Raw genomic sequence first — 21,675 nt, 5'->3', positions numbered from 1 at the left:
CAGAATCCAGCTCTCTGGTATCCTTTCTCTCCTTGGGAGAGTCTGGGATCTACTAGGACATGCTTCTGGCTCACTGGGTCTCAACATTTTCAGAACTAGGTCAGCGGGGGCCGGCGCCCGGCGGCCACGTGGTGGTGCTGCCGCTGCCCACGGCCCGCCGGCCCAGCCCGGGAGCCACGGCGCCCACTGACCCCGCGGCGAGAGGAGGAGGAGGAGAAGGAGGAGGGACGAGGCGCAGGAAGCGGAGCAGGAAGCGAGCCCGGCGGCCGCGGTTTCCCAGGAAGCGGCAGGCGGGGTGGCGCGGCCGGCAGGGCTGGGGAGCAGCCACCTCGATGGGGTGTTGAAGAGTCTCCTAGGACTTTGGAAGGTTGAATGGACTAAACATGAAGAGTCTGAAAGCAGAGTTCAGGAAGAGTGATACCAATGAGTGGAACAAGAATGATGACCGCCTGCTGCAGGCCTTGGAGAATGGCGATGTGGAAAAGGTGGCCTCGCTGCTGGGCAAGAAGGGGGCCAGCGCCACCAAGCAGGACACCGAGGGCAAGACCGCTTTTCATCTTGCTGCTGCGAAAGGACATGTGGAATGTCTCCGGGTCGTGTTTACACATGGTGTGGATGTGACTGTCCAAGACACTACTGGACACAGTGCTTTACACCTTGCTGCCAAAAACGGCCATCATGAGTGCATCTGGAAGCTCCTTCAGTCTAAATGCCCAGCTGAAGGTATTGACAGCTCTGGGAAAACAGCTTTACATTATGCAGTGGCGCGGGGCTGCCTTCAAGCTGTGCAGGTCCTCTATGAGCACAAGAGCCCTGTAAACATCAAGGATTTGGATGGGAATATACCACTGCTTCTTGCAGCACAAAATGGCCATACTGAAGTCTGTTGCTTTCTCCTGGATCATGGAGCAGATGTCAATTCCAGGGACAAAAATGGAAGAACAGCTCTTATGCTGGCTTGTGAGATTGGCAACTCGAACATTGTGGAAGCCTTAATTAAAAAGGGTGCAGACATAAACCTTGTAGATTCTCTTGGACACAATGCCTTACATTATTCCAAACTCTCAGAAAATGCAGGAATTCAAAGCCTTCTATTATCAAAAATCTCTCAGGATGCTGATTTAAAGACCCCAACAAAACCAAAGCAGCATGAACAAGTCTCTAAAATAAGCTCAGAAAGAAGTGGAACTCCAAAAAGACGCAAAGCTCCACCACCTCCTATGAATCCTACCCAGTTGAGTGATGTATCTTCCCCAAGATCAATAACTTCACCACCACTTTCGGGAAGGGAATCACTATTTTTTGCTGAACCATCCTTTAAGGCTGAGATTAGTTCCATACGAGAAAACAAAGACAGACTAAGTGACAGTACTATAGGTGGTGATAGTTTATTGGATGTAAGTTCTGAAGCTGATCAACAAGATCTTCTTGTCCTATTGCAAGCAAAAGTTGCTTCCCTTACCTTACACAGTCAGGAGTTACAAGATAAATTACAAGCCAAATCACCCAAGGACATGGAAGGAGATCTGAGCATTGGCTCTTTGCATTCTACTCAGTCTGATTTGGCCCCTTCCCTGGGCAAACCTAGTGATGCTGATCCCCCAGACTCCAAATCATCTCCATCTGGTGTGACACATTCTGCAGACAGCAATATCAGAATTCAGCAACTACAAGAGAGTTTGCAAGACTTGCAGAAGAGATTGGAGAGCTCTGAGACAGAGAGGAAACAGCTACAGACCGAGCTCCAAACCCGAAGGACAGAACTAGTATGCTTGAATAACACAGACATTTCAGAGAATGGCTCTCACCTCAGTCAGAAACTTAAAGAAACTCAGAGCAAGTATGAGGAGGCCATGAAAGAAGTCCTCAGTGTGCAGAAGCAGATGAAACTGGGTCTCCTGTCACATGAGAGTGTGAATAGCTATTCATGTCTCCATGACTTGAGGGTCACTGATGAGAAAATAGATGTGCTAAAGCGAGATCTGCAGAATGCATTAGAAGAAAGTGAAAGAAATAAAGAGAAAGTGAGAGAGTTAGAGGAAAAACTTGTGGAGAGAAAGGTGCAGTGATTAAGCCACCTGTGGAAGAGTATGAGGAAATGAAAAGTTCATATTGCTCTGTTATTGAGAATATGAATAAGGAGAAAGTGTTTTTGTTTGAGAAATACCAAGAGGCCCTAGAAGAAATAATGAAACTGAAAGATACACTAAAAATTCAGATGACACAAGAAGCTAGTGATGAAGCTGGAGACATGAAAGAGGCCATGAACAGGATGATAGATGAACTTAATAAACAGGTAAGTGAGTTGTTGCAGCTGTACAAAGAAGCCCAGGCTGAGCTGGAGGATTATAGGAAGAGGAAGTCTTTAGAGGATGTAACAGCTGAATATATTCACAAAGCAGAACATGAGAAACTGATGCAAGTGTCAAACGTATCCAGGGCTAAAGCAGAAGAGGCACTGTCTGAAATGAAGTGTTAGTATTTAAAAGTGTTAAATGAGTTGACCCAGCTCAAACAACTGGTAGATACACAGAAAGAGAACTTTGTGCCCATCACAGAACATTTGCAAGTGATAACTACCCTTCGGACAACTGGGAAAGAGATGGAAGAAACAATAGGCAGGCTTAAAGAGCACCTTGCAAGCAAGGAAGTGGAAGTGGCAAAGCTGGAGAAGCAACTTCTAGAGGAGAAAGCTGCTATGACCGATGCAATGGTGCCCAGGTCTTCCTACGAAAAGCTCCAGTCATCCCTAGAGAGTGAGGTGAGTGTGCTAACGTTGAATCTGAAGGAGTCGGTAAAAGAGAAAGAGAAAGTCCATTCAGAGGTTTCCCAGGTTCGGAGTGAAGTCTCACAGGTGAAAAGGGTAAAGGAAAACATTCAGACTCTCTTGAAATCCAAAGAGGAAGAAGTAAATGAACTTCTGCAAAAATTCCGGCAAGCTCAGGAAGAAATTGCAGAAATGAAAAGATATTCTGAGAGCTCTTCAAAACTGGAGGAAGATAAAGATAAAAAGATAAATGAGTTGTCACAGGAAGTCGTGAAATTGAAGGAGGCCTGAACAGCCTCTCACAGCTCTCCTACTCAACAGGCTCATCCAAAAGACAGAATCAGCAACTGGAAGTGCTGCAGCAGCAGGTCGAACAGCTACAGAATCAGCTGGCTGAATGCAAGAAACATCACCAGGAAGTCCTATCAGTTTACAGAATGCATCTTCTGTATGCTGTGCAGGGCCAGATGGATGAAGATGTCCAGAAAGTACTGAAACAAATCCTGACCATGTGTAAAAACCAGTCCCAGAAGAAGTAAAGTGGATTCCTTGGCAAGACGCTGCCCCTTATTGTCCATCTTTGTGTTAGATCTGGAGTTGGTGGTGACCACTGCCATTGTTCTCATTTGTGGTATGCAATGTGACCACCATAGCTTCTTTCCTTTCCAGAGTTTCTGGGGATTAGTCCCAGGACAAGGCTGTCCTCCACAGAACTGGCTAGACTTCAGACCAGCAGAGGTGACAGTCCCAGTCATCCTTTCACATTCCACAGTTGGGATTAGGCACACCTAGAGGTCTGATCCTGGTGTTGGCAGCTGGCCATCCTGCTTGGTACCTGAATAGCTGTTGGCTTTATCACTACCAAGTGATCTGCAGAGGCCTATATGCAGTGAATGCTGCTTCAGTTCTGCCCTTCACCTGTGCCATTCAGCATAGGAGAGCTTTTTATTGCCTTTGGCTTCAAATCCCAAAACATGATTTAATTTCTAACCAAATTAGTAAGGCACTAGTTGTGAAGTGCATGCTTAAGACCCTTTATCACAGCAGCCTGTTGTAAAGTTAAAAGCGCTAATTCATAGTTTCTCCCCAGCTGCCTTATGTAACTCATCACCCTGCTTATCAAACTGTTTGATGAGCACTATTAACTAAAATATGAAGTTTTAAAAGTAAATCATTAACATATTACAAATTTTCTATACAAACTTGGCTCCTGCTACTGTCCATGAAGCTCAGGAAATCCAAATATTTGTGTTTCAACAAGGGACAGTAAACTGTATGTTTACAGCCAAAAGAAATGCCTCATAATTTTTAACCTCGATTTTTTAAAAGTGTTTTTTCTCTATAATATTTTTATTGGCTCTCAAAGACATTTTCATATTTAAACCCTAAATACGTGAAATTGCATTAGATTATATTAACAAAATATTTTTAGGTAACCATGCTTAAGACTTTAAAAATAGAACATTTTCCTCAAAGTTTTCAGCTATAGAAAAAGTAGTTATGTATTCAAATCTTAATATAAGCTGCCGCTTATATACCCTAGGACTTTCTGCCACAGTGCTCTCAGAACTGTAGTGCTTTTCTGAATATAGCAAATCCTCTTTTTACCCAGTGAATATTTTCAAATGTCCCCACTCAAAAAGTGGCCATACATCATCTCTGGAAGGATTGCTAATAGTAATCAGTTTTTTTAAACTTTGAAACTAAAAATCGTGATATGGTAAAATAGTGCATAGCAAAAGTCTTGGGGGAAATATCCCTGTTCCCTTTATTTTCAGTTTAAAAATGTTTCTAACTTGCTTGCAGCTTCTCTTATGGTATTGATCTTGAGGGAGAGAAACAATATAATTTTAATATGAAGTTAAATGTAGAGGCCTACTCTGACAGGGACCACATATCACAAGGGATCCCTGGGCTCGGAGGGTACTTGGCTGAACTGAATGATAAATTAATCTGCATTGGATGAGGACCAATGACAGCAAAACAAAAATGGCTTTAAAGCTTGATGTTGTTTCTTTTCTTAAGTTAATTATAGCTAAGCAATTTCAAAGATGCTCCAAAGAAATGTGAAAGGACTTTTTGTCACAGCACTTAAAAAAATTCAGAACAACCATCCACATGCCCCCACACAGAATGCTGCAGAGTATAAAACTTGAGACATTTTGTAGGATGCCTGACAAAGTGTAGCCTTTTATCTTGTTTCAGGATGCATATTTATTACAAGTACTCTAGTTAAATATTGAAAAGGTATATGCTGTAGTTTAGCATTTTGTCTTTGTAATTTACAGAAATTATTACAGAAAATAAATGTTTCATTTTGCAAAAAAAATAAAACAAAACATTTTCAGAACTAAAATCTGGTCTAAGGTTGTCTGTTTCTGTCTTTTCTTTAACACTGTTCTGTAGCGTGACTTGACATTGTCCCTAAGCAAGTGAATGCAATGATTGGCTTTTTCTCTGTCTGGATGGGTCTTCTCTACAAATGTTTGTAGCTCTGTCCATTTTTTCAGGGTTTCCTTTATTTCAGAAGAACTTTGCTGCACTGATTGTTGATACTCCCCCTCCTCTTCAGAAAGCTCCTCAGCTGCCATTCAGCCAGAAGTTACTGAAGTTCCTCTTCAGACAGTTCCTCTGAGTGTTGCTCCACCAGTCCTCAGCATCACCACTGTCTACTTGCAAGCCTATGGACTCTGCTATAGTGACAATGTCATCAACCACAGGGTCAATTGAAAGCTCAGACTCCTCTACACAGCTTTCAGAGTCTCTCTCATATAATTTTAGGCCATACTTTCTTCCAGTCTGATCTCAGTGTCCTTAGAGAGACATTGGCCCAGGATTTCTCAATTAACCCCACACAGGAAAGACTGGAATTTGGGCTGTAACTGAAGAGTTTGGTCATAAGTTAAAATTAAAATTCTGGGGCTGGGAATTTAGCTCAGTGATTCTGCCACCTGCCTCACAAGCTCAAGGTCCCAAGTTTTATCCCCGGTGCAAAAAAAAAATTAAAACTCTGGTCATAACCCAAGTTGTTCATATTTGAAGCTGGTTAATACTCAGGGGTCCACTGTATTTGCAAAAGGTATGCACATTACATGTTCCAAAAAGGAGACCCAGAGTTAGCTGAAGGATACAGACTGCTGCTTATGTTTTACCATAACAATGCCCCCACCCCGGCCCCTGAACTCATGGGATATGACTTTTCTCCTGTTTTAACAATATCCTTGGGCCACTGATGTAGCTCATTGGCACTGCACCTGCCTGGCAAGTCCAGGTCCTGAGTTCAATTTTCAGTACTAAAAAAATTACCCTTTGTTTTTCCTTTTTGCTCACTGGGAAGATGGTATGTATGTGTTTAAGGGATGGAGCAATGAAAGGAAAAAGCCTGCCTAGAGCTGAAGGGATGGTAAAGAACTCAGGAAACCCATGTGGTCTGAAGGCCTTGGGTTCTGGCCTCCTGCAACCGCCCTGTATCTACTCATAGCAGCTCAGGTTTGGATGGGTAAGGAGTAGGGTGAGTCATCCACAAGGAGAAGAGCCTCTGTCTAAGTTTACTTAACCTTGTACAGAGTCCTGCCTCTCACAGCTTTTCCTGGAATGTTGCTGGGTTTTAGATTCTAATTCAGTTCCAGAAATTTGGGACAGCATGGAGATTAGAAGAAATCCTGTAGTAAGAACAAGCTCATTTATTAAGCACCTATTAATGACCAGTGTGATGTTGAGTACTTTCTTTTATTGCATAGTGCTAGGGATTGTCATAAAGCTCAAGATTCACTGGGCCACCTTGGGAAACATGCCTGATGGCTGTGGACAAGGCTCACTGTATGAGGCCTGGGTTATAAATTCTGCCCCAGGCTGAAATTGAGGAAAAACTGTATCTTTCACTGAAAAGTCAGGGTAACGAAAACCTATCAATCAAAATGAAAACCGAAGTTCCCCAAAGTCTCTATACTCCCAGAGCTATGACTTTGGCCTCCAGGGATATATATGCCCCTGGAGTTATTTGAAAGATATTCTACCTGAGTATTAGGGACACAGCCTGTCAAGTGAGAGCACCTGGTTCATTCCCTTACATGTTGGGCAAATAGTTTAGCCATTCTATTCCTTACTTTTCTCAGCTATGAAGTTGAGATAACAGGATTTCTTTTGCAGTGCTTTATATGAGGCCAAAGAAGTACCTGGCATACTTAACAGTCAAAAAAGGTTAAATTAAATTGCCATTCATGTGGACACTGAAACATGGCATACTGTATTTCCCTGAAAATAAGACCAGGTCTTATATTAATTTTTGCTCCAAAATATGCAATAGGGCTTATTTTCAGGGGATGTCTTATTTTTTCATGTACAACAATCTACTTTTATTCATACATAATAATCTACTCTTATTCATATACAAAAATCTACATTTATTCAAATACAATCATGTCATCTTCTTTTGGAACACTGTCATAATTCAATACATCCATTGTGTGCTGCAATGGATGTACTAAATGTGTCCATCTGGCTAACATTCTTAACTGGGGCTTGTTTTGGGGTTAAGGTTTATATTACGGGCATCCTGAAAAATCATGCTATGGCATATTTTCTACTTAGGTTTTATTTTGGGGGATATAAGGTAGGATTTGCTAAGCACCAGCATAATTATTAAAATACATGAAAATGTTTTATAGTAAAAATGAAAAATTATTTTTATCACACTCAGAATCAAAAGTGATCTGATATTTTGACAAATACATCATGAGGAATATGACATATAATGGGGAGAACTTAAAGAAGGGAACTAATATAGTCAAAATGACCCCACGTACAAAACTGTTATACAGATTTAACACAATCTCAATCAAAATACCAATAGTATTCCTCAGAAAGCTAGAGAAAGCAATCCTAAAATTCATATGGAACCAGAAAAGACCTAGAATAGCAAAAGTAATTCTTGGCAACAAGGGGAAGGCAGGGGGCATCACCATCTCTGACTTCAAGTTATACTATAAAGCTACAGTGATAGAGCATGGCATTGCCAAAAACAACAACAATAACAACAACAAAAAACCCACCTGAATGGTGGATCAATGTAGCAAGAATATAGGATGCAGAAAGAACTCCAGGCACAATCAGCTAACTTATATTTGAAAGAGGGGCCAACTACCTTCACTGGAGGAAAAATAGCCTGTTTAACAAACGGAGCTGGGAAAACTGGCTATCCACATGCTGAAGAATGAACCTGGCCCATGTCTCTCACTATGCACTAAACTAAGATCAAATTGGACCAAAGATCTAAAGATTAAAATAGAAACACATAGGTTTCCATGAATACATAGGTGTAGGCAAAGCCCTTCTGAACAGAACCCTGGTTGCACAAGAAATAATACCAAGATTTGACAAATTTTTGCCAATTATTCCTCCAATGAAGAAATAATAGCTTGAATATATATAAAAGTCAAAAAAGTTGGACCCCCAAATTTAAAGATCCATTAAAAAATGAAATGAATAGACACTTCTTCAAATACCAATGTCCAATAAATACATGAAAAAAATGTTCAACATCACTGGCCATTTAAAAAATGCAAATTAAAACAACACTGAGAGCCCATTGTACTTTAGAAAGAACAGCTATCATCAAGAAATCAGCCAATAAGAAATGCTGCAGAGGGTCAGGGATTTAGCTCTGTGGCACCTTGCCTGCCTGGCAAGCACAAAATCCTGAGTTTGATTCCTTGTACCGGAAAACAAAACAAAACAAAACAAGAAAGGCTGGACAGGATAGAGGGGGGGCTTCTTCATTGTTGGTGGGTGTGTCAACTAGTACATCCACTATTGAAATTGGTGTGGAGATCTTTCAAAAAACTAAAAATAGAAATTCCATTTCACCCAGATATTCCCCTTCTACATATCTTTCCAAGAGTTAAATATATCATACCACAGTGATGTATACATACCCCTGTTTATATGAGCATAATTCATAATATCTAAATTTTGGAGGCACCTTATGTGTCAACCAACAGAAGGATAAAGAAAATGTGGTATTTTCAGACAGTGAAGTGCTGCCCTGCCATAAACTTGAGTCATTTGTAGGAAAATGGATGCAACCTGAGACGATAATGTTAAGTTAAATAAAACAGACACATGAGCTTAAATATCACATGGTTTCGCTTATATGAGAAAGCCAAAATATGAATAAAGTGCAAAATAAAGACAGAAAGGAGAGAGAGAAAATGAGAGAGAAAGAGAGAACGGACGATATGTCTAGAAGTGCACTTCGATTTAGTATAATTGCCATACGTGTTTTATATGCTTTTTGGCCCGTTAGTTTTGGCTGTTAGTCGGCTGTATCAAAATTAACTTTATAAGGACTTTATAAGGAACGTGATGCTGGCAAAAAAAAAAAATCTTTTAAAGAAAGGGGGAAGAGGGCCGGGGATTTAGCTCAGTGGTTCTGCTGCCAGTCTTGCAAGCGCAAGGTCCCAAGTTTGATCCCCAGTACCAAAAAACAAAAAAAAAATACAAAGAAAGGGGGAAGACCCCCCCCCCGGCACGCCCTCCAGCCCCCAGCTTAGCCGTGTGGGCAGAGAGCTCCTGGGCTGACTGAGCCCCGCTCAGTCTGGCTGATTATGCCCACATGCAACCAGGAGACTGTGAGGACCCCCCAGGCATGCCCACCAGCCACCAGCTTAGCCCCCCCTGGGCAGAGTGGTCCCAAAACTAATTAAGAGAGACAAAGATGCTCACTACATCCTTGTGAAGGGAACAGTCCAAGCAGAAGAGATGACAATCATAAATATATATGCACCAAATACAAATGCCCCCAACTATACAAAACAAATATTGATGGACATGAAAAATCAAATAAGCATTAATACAATGTAGTGGGGGACCTCAGTACCCCACTATCACAAATAGACAGATCATCTAGACAAAAAATTAACAATGAAATTCCAGAACTGAACCAAGCTTTTGAACAAATGGACTTAATAAATGTCTACAGAGTGTTCCACCCCACAAAATCAGAATATACAATCTTTTAGGCTGCACACGGGTCATTCCCCAAAATAGACTACATGCTAGCTCATAGAACATGTTTAAGAAAATGCAAAGGAATTGAAGTTATTCCCTATATATTATCAGACCACAGTGCAATAAAATTGGAGGTCAGTAACATAAGAAACCACAAAACTCCCACAAACACATGGAAATTAAAGAACACCCTCCTGAACAACCAATGGGTCACAGAGGAAATTAAAGAAGAAATTAGACAGTTTCTACAAGTACATGATAATACCAGTACAACAAACAGGAATCTATTGGACACAATGAAAGCAGTTCAATGCTGGAAATTCATAGCAGTGAATGCCCATATTAGGAAAAGAGAGAAAACCCAAATAAATAACCTAATGCAGAACCTCAAGCTCCTAGAAAAAGAAGAGCATAACAAACCCAAACCTTGTACAAGAGAGGAAATTATAAATATCAGAGCAGAAATCAATGCAATGGAGACTATGAAGGATACAAAAAAATCAATGAATCAAAGAGTTGGTTTTTCAAAAGAATAAATAAAATCGATAAACCTTTAGCCAACCTTATCAAAGAAAGGAAAGAAAAGGCTCAAATCCATGCAATTAAGAATGAAAAAGATGAAGTCACAACAGACCCAGCAGAAATCCAGAGGAACATCAATACCTACTTTGAGAACCTGTACTCTAATAAAATGGAAAACACAGAAGAAATGGACAGATTCCTAGATACATACGAATTGCCCAAGTTAAATGAAGAAGATATAGAAATTCTAAGCACCACAATTACAATGAGTGAAATTGAAAATGTAATAAAATATTTACCAACAAAGAAAAGCTGAGGTCCTAATGGCCTCACTGCTGAATTCTACAAGACATTTAAAGAAGAACTATCACTATTACACTTTAAACTAATCAAGGAAATTGAAAGGGAAGCAAGACTTCCAAATTCATTCCTGGAAGCAAGTATTACTTTGATTCCAAAATCAGGGAAAGATCCAACCCAAAAAGAGAATGACAGGCCAATCTGCCTAATGAACATAGATGTAAAAATGTTCAACAAGATACTGGCAAACAGAATACAGAGGGTCATCAAGAAGATCATACACCCTGACCAAGTCTGATTTATCCCAGGGATGCAAGGATGGTTCAACATCCATAAATCAATAAATGTAATACACTATATTAACAGAGTCAAGGACAAAAGCCACATGATCATCTCAAAGGATGCAGAAAAAGCATTTGACAAAATCCAACACCCGTTCATGATAAAAACCCTACAGAAAATTGGAATAGAAGGTCTTTATCTCAACCTGATTAAGGCTATCTATGAAAAACCAACAGCCAACATCATACTAAATGGTCACAAACTGAAAACTTTCACACTAAAATCAGGAACAAGACAAGGATGCCCACTATCACCACTCTTGCTCAATATTGTTCTGGAAACATTAGCCACAGCAATTAGACAAGAGAAAGAAATAAAAGGAATAAAGATAGGAAAGGAAGAGGTTAAACTGTCATTATTTGCTGACGATATGATACTTTACATTGAAGACCCAAAAAACTCTGCCAGAAGACTTCTAGACTTAATTGACAGATTCAGTAGAGTAGCTGGATACAAGGTCAACATTCAAAAATGAATAGCCTTCTTACACACAAATAACAGACTCACTGAGAGAGAAATTAGGGAAACAATTCCTTTTACAATAGCATCCAAAAAAATGAAATATCTAGGAATCAATCTAATGAAGGAAGTAAAAGACCTCTACATTGAAAACTACAGCAATCTGAAAAAAGAGATTGAAGAAGATTAAGAAAATGGAAAGACATCCCTTGTTCCTGAGTAGGAAGAACCAATATAGTGAAAGTGGCCATACTTCCAAAAGTGCTATATAGATTTAATGCAATCCCAATTGAAATCCCAACAGTATATTTCACAGAACTAGAGAAAACAATCCAAAATTTCATTTGGAACCAGAAGAGACCTAGAATACCAAAACCAATTCTAGGCAACAAAGAAAAGGTAGAGGGTATCACAATCCCCAACTTGAAACTATACTACAAAGCCACTGTGATAAAAAAAAAAAAAAAAAAAAAACAGCGTAGTACAGAGAAAGAAACAGACCCGAAGATCAGTGGAATAGATTAGAAGTTGCAGAAACAACTCCAGAAATACTCACCTTATCTTCGACAAAGAAACCAACTACTTTCACTAGAGGAATGATAGCCTCTTTAATAAATGGTGCAGGAGTAACTGGATTTCAACCTGCCAAAGATTAAAACTAGACCCATACCTTTCACCACACACTAAACTAAAATTGGAGTGGATCATAGATCTAAATATTAAAACAGAAACACTAAACTTGCTGGAAGATAAGTTAGGTAGAACTCTTGCAGACACTGACATAGGAAAAGACTTTATGAACAAAACCTCAGTAGCATGGGAACTTGCACAAAGATTCAACAACTGGGATCTCATCTTATTACAAAGCTTCTGCACTGCAAGGGAAACCACCAACAGAGCTAAGAGACAACCTATGATGTGGGAAAATATTTTTAGCAGCTGTACCTCAGACAAAGGACTACTATCTAGAATATATAAAGAACTTTAAAAAATCAGACCCCCCCCCAAATTCAAAGACCCAATTCAAAAATGGGCATCTGAAATGAGCAGACATTTCTCAGACAAAGAAGTAAAAGCAGCAAATAAATATATGAAAAAATGTTCAACATCACTGGTAATTCAAGAAATGCATATGAAAACAACACTGAAATTCCACCTCACCCCACAAAGAATGGCTGCTATCAAGAAATCAACCAATAACAAATGCTGGTGGGGCTGTGGGAAGAAAGGAACCCTTCTCCATTGTTGGTAGGAGTACAGACTGCTGCAACCACTGTGGAAATCAGTATGGAGATACCTCAAAGAACTAGGGCTAGACGTCCCATTTGAGTCAGCTATTCCCCTGCTGGGGATCTTCCCCAAAGAATTAAAAGAATCATACCATAGTGATATACGTGCACCCATGTTTATAGCGGCACAGTTCGTAAGAGCTAAAGCTTGGAAACAGCCCAAGTGCCCATCTACTGGAAACTGGATAAAGAAGATGTGGAGTTTTTTATAAATGGAGTACTACTCAGCCATAAAGAATGTGAAACTAGAGACATTTATAGCTAAATGGATGCATGTTGAAGCCATACTCTTAAGTGAAATAAATAGGACACACATGTGTAAATACTAAATAGTTTCTCTGGTGTGAGAAACTGAAAATGTAAATAAGGGTTAAAATGATTGAAATGAATAATTGATAATTTGAAATAGGAAGAAAAGGTCCAAAGTGGCAGGGGAAGTAGGAGGGGAAGGGGAAAGGGAAGAAGGGAAATGAAAAATTATGAGAAAAGGAGAAAATGGAAAGAAAGTGTTTGTAAATAGGGAAGGGTGGACAGGTAATGGGGAAAAAATAAGAACCAAGATACATCATGTACAGGTACAAGCACCCAATGATAAATGTAAACCTATTCTATGCCTAAAATGTACCAATAAAAGAATTTAAGCAAAAAAAAAAAGAAAACTACTCCTATCCAAATTTATCATTATTGATAGTTTTTATTTGGATCATGGTTTGGTTATGAGCATCTTAGAAAAGATTTAAAAATAAAATGGATAGATATATTGATATACATATAACTGTGTGAATATATGTGTGTGTATGCATAAAATAGATACCTGTGTGTATAATTTAAATTCAAGTTTGTAAATGTGTCCTCGGGGTCGCTACTAATTTTCTTGTTCTGGGATCCGTGCTCTTTGACTACCTCTTTTTCTTCATCATTAAGAAGGGGTTTTTAGCTCTAGCCAGTGATCCACCTTGTAATTCCAGCACCCTGGGAGGCTGAGTTCAAGCCCAGGCTGGGCTTTTAACGACTAAATGAGACCCTGGATCAAAATTTTAAAAGGACTGGGCGTGTTGCTCAGTGCAGTGGTCCTGGGTTCAATCCCCAGTAACCACCTCACCCCACCTCACAAACAAGTGATCCTTATTTTCGGGGACATGACACATGCTTGTGATTATTTCCATTTCCAGTACAAACATGTGGTGCCTTTGACTTGGTCTTAGGTGTTATTCTGAATGGGCTAATTAGAATACTGCCTAAGTTTTGGAATATAGATCACAAAGCTAGTATAAAACTATATGAGACTATGAACACACATTTGCTACTTACTGTTTAGAGTACTCTTGATGCAACAGAGCATGCTCACAAGTGACTGCATCACACAGGTGGTCCTCTTGAGCTCTCAGGCCCTGCCATTGTATTCTCAGTACAGAAACATACATGCCACCTGAAACTAGTCAGCTGTCGCTCTCTGGCTTTGAACCTCAGACATCAGCCTTGTATGTAGCTATGTCAAATTCTCTTTCATATACATACATGTCTAAACCCCATGTGTGTATATGATACCTACATTCTTGTTTAATTGCACAGGCTGTGGTCAGTTCACATCTGCTTAACTTTTCAGCCATCACCTGTCTGTGTTTCTTTTACATGAGTAAGCTGCTATGTAAATATTCTGCATATGCTATGCTTCTGTCCTCTTCATTCCATGTTAATATAATATACCAGATCCTCTTTTCTAACTTACACTAGATGTTCTTCTTAGAAGGAAAGATATCTTGGACATGGGTTAGCCTTACATTTATTGACTGACAAAGTGACTGTCTGAAAAAATTCCTTTACAGGTACTAAGATTATATTCTGCAGTGAACACTACAGAGAGAGATACATTATTTGTTTCATAATACTGACTTGGCTTGGTACATAACCTCCCCTCACTTCATCTAATCTATATTATGTGTTCGTATTTCATGTATAGGTATATGTCTTGTGTAAATATGTTAGCCATAATCTGATTTCTAATGTAGGTACATAGAGTAAGTTAAAATTATGCTTAATTTATTTTATTAGTAGATTAATTTGGGGAAATGTATGCCCTATATCATGTGGCAACTATTTTCCTTAATGCTATTAGAGATCTTAACAATAAAGATTACAGTGGTCACCTTCTTATGAGTTCTTTTCTTTCCTTTTTTATTTTCAGTGCTTAGGAAGGAACCCAGGTCCCCATCATGCTAGACAAATGCTCTGCCACTGAGCTACACTTCCCCAGAGTTGTTTTTTAATAGGTCAGTGTTTCACTAATTTTTCTTTACATGCCAGAATACAATATCACAGCAGAATAAAAGACAATGAAACATAATTTTAAAAGCTGTGGAGTTGGGCTTTTTATTCTCTCTCTTCTTCCCCTGTCCCCCAAAGGGAATAAACCAGATATTTTTTATCTTTGAAGTATTTTTTTAATAAGTGGAAGCACTCTGTGTGATTTTTCTCAGCAGTTAAGAACTATTTGGAGTTACGTGAGAACATTGTGGCACGTAGTTTTTATGGGTGTTAGGGAACTGATAGCACTGTACCTTTCATTATAGGAGAAAGAAGATCCCCTAGAGTTCTCTGCCAGTAAAGACTCCAAAGAATTACCTCATCATGGCCCACAGTGGTGGGGCTACGGGGCCAGGGTAAAGATTGGCAGGAGTTGAATGATGAGTCCAGTTTACACCCAGGTTCTCAGTGATTGAGAATGTGAAGGATGAAATGAACTTTTTCTTTATGGCTAATTAATTTTACAACTCTTTCTTCAACGGTGTACTTTTGTTCCTTGAAATGTTAATTAAATATGAACGTATAATGCTTCTTATTTGTTACTGAAATTAATAGCACTTATGGAAATAATAAAACACTGCAATAATCCTACTTTAAGTATTACATTTATCTGCCTAAATATAAAATAATTTGAAACTATTTCATTTAGCTAAGATGTAACTATTTCATTTGGCAAAAAACAGGAGAAGAATTTGTATTCCACTATCTAGATAAAACCATCGTTAATATTTTGGTATAGGTCCGTATGTAATTGTTTTAATTTTATACTACATATAGCCTAAGATCTTTCCCCCCAAAATATGTATAGAAGATATATTTAAGGACAACTGATTTAAAAAGTACTGTATAACTATGATGAAGCTTCTGTCTTCTTTTAGTTTTAAAGTTTGCCATATATTATATATTCACATATAGCATTTATTTATATTATATATATCTTAAATTTAGAGAAAAAGTTAGTGAAGAACTTCATTTAACATTAGAATTCTATCCTACATATGGGAAAAGATCATAATAAAGCTTAGTATATGTCTTAGTTTCTTTTCTCATCACTGAGACACAATATCTGATACCCACAGTTAAAAGAGGAAAGGTTTGTTTCAGCTCACAGTTTATAGAGGTTTCAGTCCATAGTCAGCTCCAAGGCAAGGTTGCAATGGCAGAGGGGCATCACAGAGGAGAAACAGTCCATAGTACGGCAGGCAGAAAGCAGCAAAGCAGGAAAGCAGAAGCCACCCTTTCCCTTTTATGCCATCCAGGCTAGAAGCCTTTTGGGTGGTGCCACCACACCCAGCATGGACCTTTCCATTATCCACACCCAGAACTATGACAAATCAATTAGTGGACTAATCCAGTGCCACCAACCCTTAATCGCAGTATCACATTCCCTAGATCCAGCCACTTCTGAAAAACACTACCTATGAGTGCATGAGGGTTTGGGGGGACAGCTAGACACAAGCCGTAACACTATATTTATACTGTTGTGTTTTTCTCAAAGTTCAGGCAAAAATTTAAGACAGGGGAAGTGAATAAATGTCAAAATAAAGGAAGTAAAACTACATACCCAAGCTAAAGAAAACATGCACGTAAGTGATAACATTCCTTTTCCCTTTCCCTTGTATATCAAGAGCCTTTATCTCCAGGAGTTTTTAGTGCGTTCATTGGGCACAGTGCCAGATTTCTTTACCTTTCCTTATGCTTTGTCTTATTTCCACCCTGGAAAAAAAGTAACAACTTGACAGAAATAAAGAGTGAAAGCATGTCCCTGTTGAACAACAAACTTCACAAAAATTGACAGTAATGATACTAAAGGAAAACTTCATTTTGCTTTAGGAAAAGAAATACCAGTAACTTTAAATGTTCTTTAGTCTCTTCTCAAGAAAAGGCTAGGTAAATGCTTTGTTTTGATAGAAGAGAACATAGATTAGATTATAGTTCTCACTAAATACAAGTTTCTTCCTGGCTAGCTGAAGACGATTTCAAAAATTAACCTTTTGCAGTACTTACTAAATGTTGCCCTCATCAGAAAAGAAAGAAATCTATCTTGATAGTTAACACACATAGCTTAAGGACACGTTTTTAGCTTGGTATGGTGGCACATGCCTGTAATCACAACATACAGGGAGGTTACCTTGTCACCATTTCAGGCTGGGGCTGTTCACTTGAGATTCAGGCAGCCCAAAGAAGGAATGCAGAGCTGTGGGCACTGTTAAACATCTTTTATTCTCAGCTACCACCAGCCACTGCCCAGTTGCCCACTTGCCCTATCTGTCCAGCCGCTCTGCCCCTGTACACACACAACAGTTCTTCACCCCTAGCCAGCCCGTTCTTGCTGCAGTCCACAGCTACTTAGTCTCCTGCCAGCCCTCATGGCAGTCTAGATTTATACCAAAATATACAGTACTGGCTATGTGCCAGTAACAACCTTGTAAGTTACTTACAGTGAGACGGACAAGGTGTGCCTGTGCCGAAATCTTGCTGACTTGGACTTAATGGCTACTGGAAATCACCCCCTCCACGCACATACAGCGTGAACCAACGTGTAGCCATCTTAGACTTCATTTTTCCCTACACTGAGGAAGGAGGCTCATGAGTTTGAGTACCCCCAAGGGCAATTTTGGGAGACCTTGTCTCAAAATAAGAAAAGGGCTAAGAGTCCAGCAGTGGTGGTGCATACCTGTAATCCCAGCACTCAGGAGGCTGAGGCAGGAATATTGCTTCAAGTGCAAGGCCAGCCTGGGCTACATAGCAAGACCCTGTCTCAAAAAAAAGAAAGAAAGAAAGAAAGAAAGAAGAAAGAAAAGGGCTAGTAGTGTAACTCAGAGGTAGTTATCCCTGGATTTGATGCCAGGTACTGCTGAGAGAGAGAGAGAAAATGAATGAATAAGAATGATGCTTTTACGAAAGAACACTCTTTTGACTATGGAACAGTGGTTTGAAATCATTGTAAAAAATGAATTATATATAAAGATGAAACAGTACAAAACATTATATTACTATTCTTTTAACAGAGGAAGTTTCTTTTTGTTATTTTGAAATTATACGTCCTACTTAAATGCTCTGTGAGAAGGCAGTAATGAAACAACACGTTTTGTTGAATATTGAACATTTTCTTAAGAGCTCTACAAAAGAAGGAAATATGGTTTGAAAATTTTGCATGTGGTAAGAGTAGCTGGGGCTGGGGATTTAGCTCAGTGGTTTCGCCGCCTGCTGCGCAAGTGCAAGGACCCAAGTTCAATCCCCGGTACCAAAAAAAAAAAAAAAAAAAAAAAATGAGTAGTACATATTTAAGTGTTGGGTGAGAGAGGTAGGGACAAAAAATGCATAGCAATCTACTGCAGGAATATCACATGCAGTTTGAGAAGTACACAAAGAAGGGAATCAGTCTTGAGGTGTACCACAAATAAGGGCAGGATACGAGCACGATGTGAAGAAAATAAAAGAAATGGGGGTATTTCTGCAACTCCAAAGGGGCAAACTAACGCACTGAATGGGATGGGTCCTTGTGTGCTTGACGAGGGCATGCAGGTCAGAGTGGCTTGTCAGGAGCAATGCTACATAATTTTAGGGTAAAATCGTTTGGTTAGCCTAGTTCTCCTGCCTACAGCCCAGCTATGGAATTCTGAGACATAACTCCATTTTGGCCTCTGCTCACAACTGAGACCTCAACGATCCAGTGATGTTGTGACTCTCCAGGACAAGAAACATCCTGGGAGCTGAAAACATCCTGCGAAGAACAAACATCTACTCAGTTCCTCCTTGTTCTTGGATTGTTACATCTTATTTACACAGGCTGTACTGAACTCTCTGCAAGTCATTTGTTACATTTGTTTCTCCCAATGTACTGAATAAAAGGTGTGGTAAGCTGGGGTCTTTCGTTTTTGCTGCCCAGAGCAGCAGTGATCAGACCCAAAGCTCAGCCTCTCAGTCTCATTTTTCTACATTTCCTGTAATTTGCCGTGTGCTGCCGTGGCTCACAGGAGACTAGGACTTACTGCAGAGGTTCTAGTAACGTCCCCTTTCCCTGTTCCCTACAGTAGCTGAAAAGGAGTGGGCTCCAGGAAGGTTTACAAGAGGGCTTAGTTTGCAGAGTCCTTTGAGTGTCCATCAAGGAGTATTGGGGGGGGTCACCCTGTGGCATATGTGTGATCACTAGACCATTGACAGTCACATGTAGTGCAATAAATTGCATGGTGTGTCATCAAGGCACTGCTGTGATAGTATAGTATTCATGAGCACAGCTTTTTAGGGTGACCAGCAATAAAGTCAAACCATCTCTACTGATCAGGACATATTCATTAAGTAATTTCTCATTTTAAACCCTAAGTACTCACTTTTAACCCATTAGAAGAAAAATAAAAGCAATGAGGAAAGTTTCAGAATGCTAAAAAGAAGATGGAAAAGGTAGAAAAGTGAAAAAAATATAAACAAAACAAAATGTAAGGGAAAGCAATGTTCAACAAAATACATACACATTCAGATTAGACTCAAATTCAGCCATAGTACTTTTTGTTTCTATCTAGCAGAAAACAAATACTTTATTTTTTTGCTTTCATTTTATAACCCTTAAAGTTCCTTAATTCAACTAGGGCACACATACACAAAGCCACCAGAACAAGGATCACTTAAAGAGCTGGATGTAGAAAATACTATTGCAGTATGCTACAAATATGGAACCCTGTTATATGAGCTACAAAAAGCAGCATTTGCCTTTATAGAGTTGAGTGCAATTTGTACATTAAAAAATTCTATAAATGAAGGGAACACCAACACAACAGAAGATATGCCCATCACAGGCACCCGCCCTGGGAAGCGCGGGCAGTGGTCACCGACCGGGCAGGAGGACTGTTTCCCGGGGCCACGCGGAGGCCTCTTCTGGGCGAGGGACTGAGTCCCACCTGGTTCCAGGTCAGATTTCCTTCCCACCTCACCTGGGCAACGTGTCACTGAGGACAGGGAAGACACTGCCCACAGGCTGCGGAGTGGGAGCAGCAGGGCATCGGGAATGCAGGAGTGCATGGCGTGGGACCTTTCGGGGCCCAGAGACAAGGAGAGTGTCTTGAGGCCGGAAGAGGAGAGGAGCGCAGGATAGAAAATAGAGGCAAGAGGGGCCCATGTGGAGGTGACGACCTGGAGGTGCGGGCAGCACTGACAGGAGCTCCCTAGCCCAGGGACACAGGAGAGGAGGACAGCAGAAGGAGGAAGGGATCCCCGATAGTAAACCCAAAGCCAGCCTCACTCCCAGCCCATCCCTGCGAGCCAAAGCTCGACTCTTTGGCTCCCAGACAGTGGACCCTGCACGCCCAGTGTGCGCGGGCTGGCACTCTTGGCTGCACACCCCGAGGGAGGAACCGCGGGGCGCCTGCCCTAGCCGGGGAGACTCCCACGCCCTGACTTCTGTGGCTTGGCGGGGGGGGGGGGGGCGGTGCTGCAGGTGCTGCGGGTGGAGGTGCAGGGCAGTGGTAGCTGCCGCTGCAGGCCCAGGAGCGAGCAGGGTCGGGTAGAGGGCAGCGTGCAGGACAGCATGGAAGGTGAAGGGCCTGGGGTGGATGGCAGAGGCGGGGATGATGTGGATGGGGTGACTGGCGAGGAAGGTGGCCGGGTGGCCGGGGATGATGGAGTGAGGTGCGACAGGGAGATGGGCGTCAGGTGGGGCTGGGGGATGTGGTGCACGTGGGCCGGGGGCTGTGGGTGGGCGTGGGGGTGGATGCCAATGGTGGCAGTGGCGGCCAGGTGGTGCTGCAGGATGGCGTGCTGCACCCAGGTAATGCAGGTGGCCGAAGTCGCGGCGAGATGGCGCAGGTGGATGGGCTGCAGGGCAGAGGTGGCGGGGGGCAAGGGCAGCCGAGGCAGAGAAGGCCTTCACTTGCTTGGCCAGCAGCTGTTGTTGGATGTGCTGCGTTGCGGCCTGCTGGAGCTTGCTGGACTTCTTCATCTCCTCGAGCTTGAAGGTGATGGGCTGGCAATCCAGGGGAGCCAGCAAGGCGTCCTCTGCCCGCTTGGGGACTCCATGCGGGGCTTGGACAATCTCCCAGGGGGAGGGCCGAGGCTCGAGGCCTGAGGCCCGCAGGCTCCCTTACCCGTGCAGCTGGAACACTGGACTGTATGCTTTCCTCCTGGTCAGCTCTGTGAGTAGTGTGAGGCCCTTGACTGCACAGGCACCTGCCCCAGAAAGTGGGTGTCGCCATTGGCTGAGAGGGCGGGGCCTGCAGGCAGTGGGCCTGTCAGTTGGAGTCCGGCCTTGATCAGCGCAAGGTCCAGTTACCAGAACTGGATGGGGAGGGTTAGTCACTGTGGAGGACTACAGGGCTGAGGCCCTGGGACCGAGGGGAACTGAACTGAACCGGGTTTTAGGAGTGGAAGGGCTGCATCTGCAGAGGGGCCCTGGGCCGGGGGTGTGGCCAAGTTACACCCAACCCGGCTAGGCCCCGCCCCTTCCTCCAAATTGCCCACCCCCCACGTTTCCGTGCTCAGGCGCAAGCCTTCAAATGTTTTGCAGGTCCCACCCCATGCGTCACTCCATGTTCCATCTGTGAAGGTAAGGCGCAGTCTACAGGCTCAGGCCCTGAGAGATGGTTCTCCAGTGGCTGGGGCCGGAGGCCTGGCCATTTTCACCCTCCTCTCTGCCCCAAGGACCGTGCCGCTGCTCCACTGTCCAACTCCCTTGGTCCGGTGGGGCCTTCC

At 41.7% G+C, this 21,675-nt stretch overlaps 1 long non-coding RNA gene and 1 pseudogene across 1 annotated transcript; both read left to right on the top strand.

Annotated features, from left to right (window-relative positions):
* Positions 1–208: 208 nt before the first annotated feature.
* On the top strand, positions 209–3,879 carry LOC106007545 (ankycorbin pseudogene; annotated as a pseudogene).
* Positions 3,880–16,462: 12,583 nt separating this feature from the next.
* Positions 16,463–18,857, top strand: LOC147823363 (uncharacterized). Its single transcript, XR_015443951.1, has 2 exons — positions 16,463–16,577; positions 18,599–18,857. It is a non-coding gene; the product is annotated as an uncharacterized LOC147823363 (long non-coding RNA).
* Positions 18,858–21,675: the final 2,818 nt, after the last annotated feature.

This window comes from Heterocephalus glaber, unplaced genomic scaffold (genome assembly GCF_053883595.1).
Source record: "Heterocephalus glaber isolate CG9 unplaced genomic scaffold, H.glaber_assembly_v1.0 deba00001587, whole genome shotgun sequence".
NCBI lineage: Eukaryota > Metazoa > Chordata > Mammalia > Rodentia > Bathyergidae > Heterocephalus > Heterocephalus glaber.
Note: the sequence above shows the minus strand (reverse complement) of the source record. Positions and strands in the feature narration are given on the sequence as shown.